Here is a 5,368-nt window from a genome sequence, read left to right as displayed (position 1 = left end):
ATTGGAGCCGTGGATGAACTTATGGATCTAAAATCATGAACAATCCCAACTTGAAACAGGCCGGGCCAACTCAGTTCATCAACCTACCTGACCCAAGAACTAGTTTAATTCCTGTTAAACAGAATCGGATAAGTCACAGCCAAGGAAATTTAACCCCCACCAATTGTAGCATCTCCGAAAGTCGAAACAAACCCAATAAAATCCTTAAGTAAATGTTGGGACAAAATTTGTTTTCAATATTCATTGTACTCAGAAATTCTCTAGCATGTTTAAAGATCATTCCCACCCTAGAATAAAATTAATCATCCAAAATATTATATATTAAACAATAGATACTTCAGTTCTTTCCCAAGGACCATGATAGCCATTGTTGATATTCTTGATAAAATCCGGATCAACGGAATTTATATCTACAAAGATGTTCTATTGTCACTAACCCAAGTTCGGTTAAGTCAGCTCGGAATTGGGCTAGGCTTTTATGAAAAAGCACGAGCCCAATCCAACAAACATAGTCGGTTCTGGTACATTGGTTCCATGTACCAGCTAATGGGGTTAAATGAAAGTCCAATCCCGACTTTGAACGGGCCGGGCCAAAACGGCCTATCCGACTACCCACCCATTAACAGGTGTAATCCAAAGTAATCAAAATCGGGTAACCCACGACCACCGCAATTAAACCTCCACCAGCACTAGCATCTCTAAAGTCGCAACATACCCAATAAAATCCCGAAGTAAATGTTGGAGCAAAATTGGTTTTCCCTGTTCGTTGTACTTGAAAATCCTCTACTATGTTTTAAAATTCTTTCTACTCATGGATGAAACACAGTGTTCAAAAAATCTTAGAATGAACTATTAATGACATAGTTCTTCCACTTCAACCATGACAACCATTATTGATATTCTTGACAAAATCCAGGTCAACAAAATCTATATATACGTAGATTTTCTACAGTCACCAACCCAAGCTCGATTAAGTGGGCTCAGGCTGGGCATTTACAAAAAATCCAGAGCCTAACCCGGAAAGAAAAAAAATTGTTCGGGCTAGGTATATTGGAGACGTGGACGAACTTACGAATCTAAACTCATGGATAACCCAAACTTGGAACAAGTCGAGCCAACTCAGTTCATCGACCTACCTAACCCAAGAACTGATTTAATTCCAGGAAACAAAACCGAGTAAGCCACAACCAACGAAATTTAACCCCCACCAACAGTAGCATCTCTAGAAGTCGCAACATATTCTATTAAAACCTTAAGTAAATTCTGGGACAAAATTGGTTTTCTATGTTCAATATACTCAGAAATTCTACAATATGTTTTAAAATCATTTGCACCCAAGAATGAAACTAATCATCCAAAATATTATAGATTAAACAATAGAGGATCATGATAGCCATTATTGATATACTTGACAAAATCCTACTCAGCAGAATTTATATCTACAAAGATGTTATATTGTCACTAAACCAAGCTCCATTAAGTTAGCTCGGGATCGGGCTACACTTTCATGAAAAAGCTCGAGCCCAAGCCAACAAACATAGTCGGTTCTGGAACGTTTGTTCCATTTACCAACTAATGGGGCTAAATGAAAGTCCAATCCCGACTTCGAACGGGCCGGGTCAAGATTGCCTGTCGGGCAACCCAACCCATTAACAGGTGTAATCCCAAGTAATCGAAATCGGGTAACCCACGACCACCGCAATTTAACCTCCACCAGCACAAGAATCTCTAAAGTCGCAACATACCCAATAAAATCCTAAAGTAATCGGAATTGGGTAACCCATTTCTCTTTCACGCGGCAACCCCTCAAAGCGTGGTTGCCAAAACTTCTTCTGCTTATCCTGCATGTTATTAGAAATAGAGGAAACATTAAAGACATCATTAATAGGATAAAACAAAAATTCATAATTCAAATCAGAATTACAGAGGAGATATTCTAAAGATTCAGAAATTTCCCTTTCGTCTACTTCCTCTACAATGAAAGAGTCTATCATGTAGGCATGATAACACTCGTTCTCATCTTGGGGCTGCTTCCCAACATGAAAAATATTCACCTCAAGAGTCATATTGCCAAATGAAAGCTTCATCAAACCATTCCTACAATTAATAAGAGCATTGGCTATAGCAAAGAATGGCCTTCCTAAAATAAGTCGAATCTTTGACTCACTGTCAACTACAGATTGAGTATCTAAAACCAGAAAATCAACAAGATAATAGAATTTATCAATCTGAAGCAAAACGTCTTCTACTATCCCCCTTGGTTTCCGAATAGAACGGTCAACTAGCTGTAACACCACAGACGTGGGTTTTATCTCTCCAATACCTAACTGCAAGTAAACTGAATAAGACATTAAATTTACACTTGCTCCTAGGTCCAAGAGAGCTTGACCGAACTCTTGTGTCCCAATATGACAGGCAATTGTGGGGCACCCTGGATCTTTGTACTTTGGCAGCACTCTCTACTCAATCACTGCACTTACCTATTTTGTCAAAATGCAGTTTTCTTGACATGGTGTCTCCTTTTCATGATACATAGATCCTTAATCACCTTGGCATAAGCTGATAACTGCTTAATCACATGCAACAAAGGTAGATTAATCTTAACTTCTTTCAAATGTTCCAAAATCTCACCTTGGTTGTCTGAATTTTTTCCTCCAGATTTGAGAGCTTGGGGAAAGGACACTTGGATCGTAACCTCCTTTTCTAGCTCTTTTGAGGGGGCATCTTCAATTCTGCTCGAAGTGGTGACATTTGTGCGAGGTGGGCTCAGCAAAGGCCCATCTAAAACCTTACCACTATGAGTAGTGATGACGTGGACCCCTTTAATGTTCTCCGGATCAGAGGTGGATCCCTATACCATATGTGGCCCCTTCGGATTGGTCTGAGGCTGAGATGGAATTTTGCCTCTCTCTTGTATAGTAAGAGCATTAGTGAGCTTAGTTATCTTGACTCTTGAAATCCTTGTTCTCTTTAACCACATGTGCAATAACAGATTCAAACTTTTGGTTAGTCTTATTTTGTGCCTCCATAAATGCTCGAAGTGTTTCCTCTAAGGGATTCATATTCGGTCGAGCATTGTATTGAGGTGCAGGATGAAATCTAGATGATTGCACCTCTACACTCCAATTATTGTTGAATGATGTAGGTTGGTTATGATCAGCCTTCCAACTAAAATTTGGGTGGTTTCTCCAATTAGGATTATAGGTCTCTGAATAGGGTGAGAAAGGTTTCCAATACATTCCTAAGGCATTACACTGTTCTTCATAAACCTCTCTCATCTCACCATAGGTTGGGCAATCATGAGCTTGGTGATCCAATCCCCCACAGACAAAACATGAAGTTTAAGTTTCTACCCTGGAAACCATGTGGGTGACTTTATTATTCCTCATTTTTAAGGCCTCAAGTTCCCTAGTTACAGCTTCTAATTGGGCTTTGAGGTTGTCCTCCTCCTTAAGATTGTAAATTCCGGTTGGACGTGACCTATTAGTACTATCAGCAGCACTAGGTCCAGTCCACATGTGGGCTTTCTCAACTAACTCATTCAGGTAATCTATGGCTTCTTTAGGATCCTTTTGAAAAAACTCCCCATTACACATCATCTCTATGAATTGGCGCTCCCTGCTGGTTAATCCCTCATAAAAATAACTAACTAGCCTCCAACTTTCATACCCATGGTGCGGACACAGGTTCTGTAGCTCTTTGAATCTCTCCTAGGCTTGGTATAAGGTTTCACTATCCTTTTGAGAAAAGGTTGAGATCTGTCTCTTAAGGTTGTTGGTCTTATGGTGTGGGAAATACTTGTTAAAGAAAGCTTGGGTCATCTCCGCCCATCTACCTATGGATCTCAGTCTCAAAGAGTATAACCAACTCTTAGCTCTCTCTTTCAAGGAAAAAGGGAAAAATTTCAGCCTAACAATGTCTGCAATATCAGCTCGGTTATGAAAGATGGCCACTACCTCTTCAAATTCCCTAATGTACACATATGGATTCTCACTGTCTAAACCATGGAAATTAGGCAAGAGTTGGATCATTCCAGGTTTGAACTCAAATTGTGGTGTATTTGGAGGGAACATGATGCATGATGGTGTGGTTGTCTAGGTGGGGTGCAAGTAGTCTTTTAAAGACCTAACAGGGTTGTCCTCGTGTTGACTTATAGTTCAGAATCAGAGGACGAACAAAATGCTACTTCTTCTTTAGGGAGTGGTGGTGGGTCTATTCATATATGTCTAGCAAATCTCCTGTCCCTTGGTCTATTCATAAACCCTCAACTCCTATTTTTTTGTTTTTTTTATTTGGCTTACAAAAAGAAGGAAAAGGAAAATAAGATCAAGAAAATAAAATACAACTAAAGAAAATGAAACAAACAAAGGAAATAAAAGAGAAGTAAAGAATGTTCAAACTCGGTTATTGGTTTGGCTTCCCCAGCAACGGCGTCAAATTTTGTTTCTCGCCCAAAATTATTACCCTTGGCTAAGCAATCATTGAAGCATAGCTTTAGGTGTCGAATCCACAAAGAAGTTGATTAAAACAACAAAAGGAGTTATCGCTAAGTGTGAATAACCTAGAAAAAATGATTTTTTAAAAATAAAAAGAAGAGCAAAAATATTTGAATAAAAGTAACGATGATTACATGATGAAAAATAGTTTGTGATGAACAAGGCTTCGAGATTCACTTGATCGATTTGCTTAATTGGTCTCGACTTTGATTCCTATTTATTACTCAATTACAAGTTTCACATCCCAAACAAACAATCAGAAAATATAACTTTCAAACCAACGACAAGAACAAAAGTATTTGTTCTGAGATAATTAATTTTCGATGAAAAACAGAATGATCTATTCTTATAAACTACCCAAGAATGACAATATATCAGATTGACAGTATTGTAGTCAAAGATCAACTCATAAAATAAATCTACCCAATCAATTATGTTCTAACAAATTGCACATAAAAAGAGCATGACTAATCTTATATGGAAATTGAAGAATATAACTTCAGGGTTTATCAAAATAATAAAAGAAATCTCTCAAGAACAAAATTAAACATTGAAATCTCTCAAATCGTCAAAATCCTCATCGATCAAAATAATAAATAAAACTCATCGATCAAAATCCTCCCTAACCTTGTTGAAGCTTTAGCTGCGTTTGAACGTCATTCTCCCCTCTTCTTTTTTGTGAAACACAGAAAATAATGCCAAATAACCTCTGCAAGTCGTCCCCCTTTTTGGTCAGATTTTTCCTTTTTATTGTGCTATCAGGCTCCTCAATCTGCTCAGCCCGGATTCGCATCTTATCCCCCAATTCGCCAGGATATATATTGATTTAGAAAAAGTTATCAACATATGGATTGTAGCTCTATCTCTTAGCT

At 38.2% G+C, this 5,368-nt stretch overlaps 1 non-coding gene across 1 annotated transcript; it reads left to right on the top strand.

The window, feature by feature from the left end:
• The first annotated feature begins 3,666 nt into the window (after positions 1 to 3,666).
• LOC148804105 (small nucleolar RNA R71) lies at positions 3,667 to 3,773 on the top strand. The gene has a single exon (XR_016081529.1). It is a non-coding gene; the product is annotated as a small nucleolar RNA R71 (small nucleolar RNA).
• The last annotated feature ends 1,595 nt before the right edge of the window (positions 3,774 to 5,368 follow it).

Source organism: Nelumbo nucifera, chromosome 1, assembly GCF_055504915.1.
Source record: "Nelumbo nucifera cultivar China Antique chromosome 1, China Antique-T2T, whole genome shotgun sequence".
Classification (NCBI taxonomy): Eukaryota; Viridiplantae; Streptophyta; class Magnoliopsida; order Proteales; family Nelumbonaceae; genus Nelumbo; species Nelumbo nucifera.
Note: the sequence above shows the minus strand (reverse complement) of the source record. Positions and strands in the feature narration are given on the sequence as shown.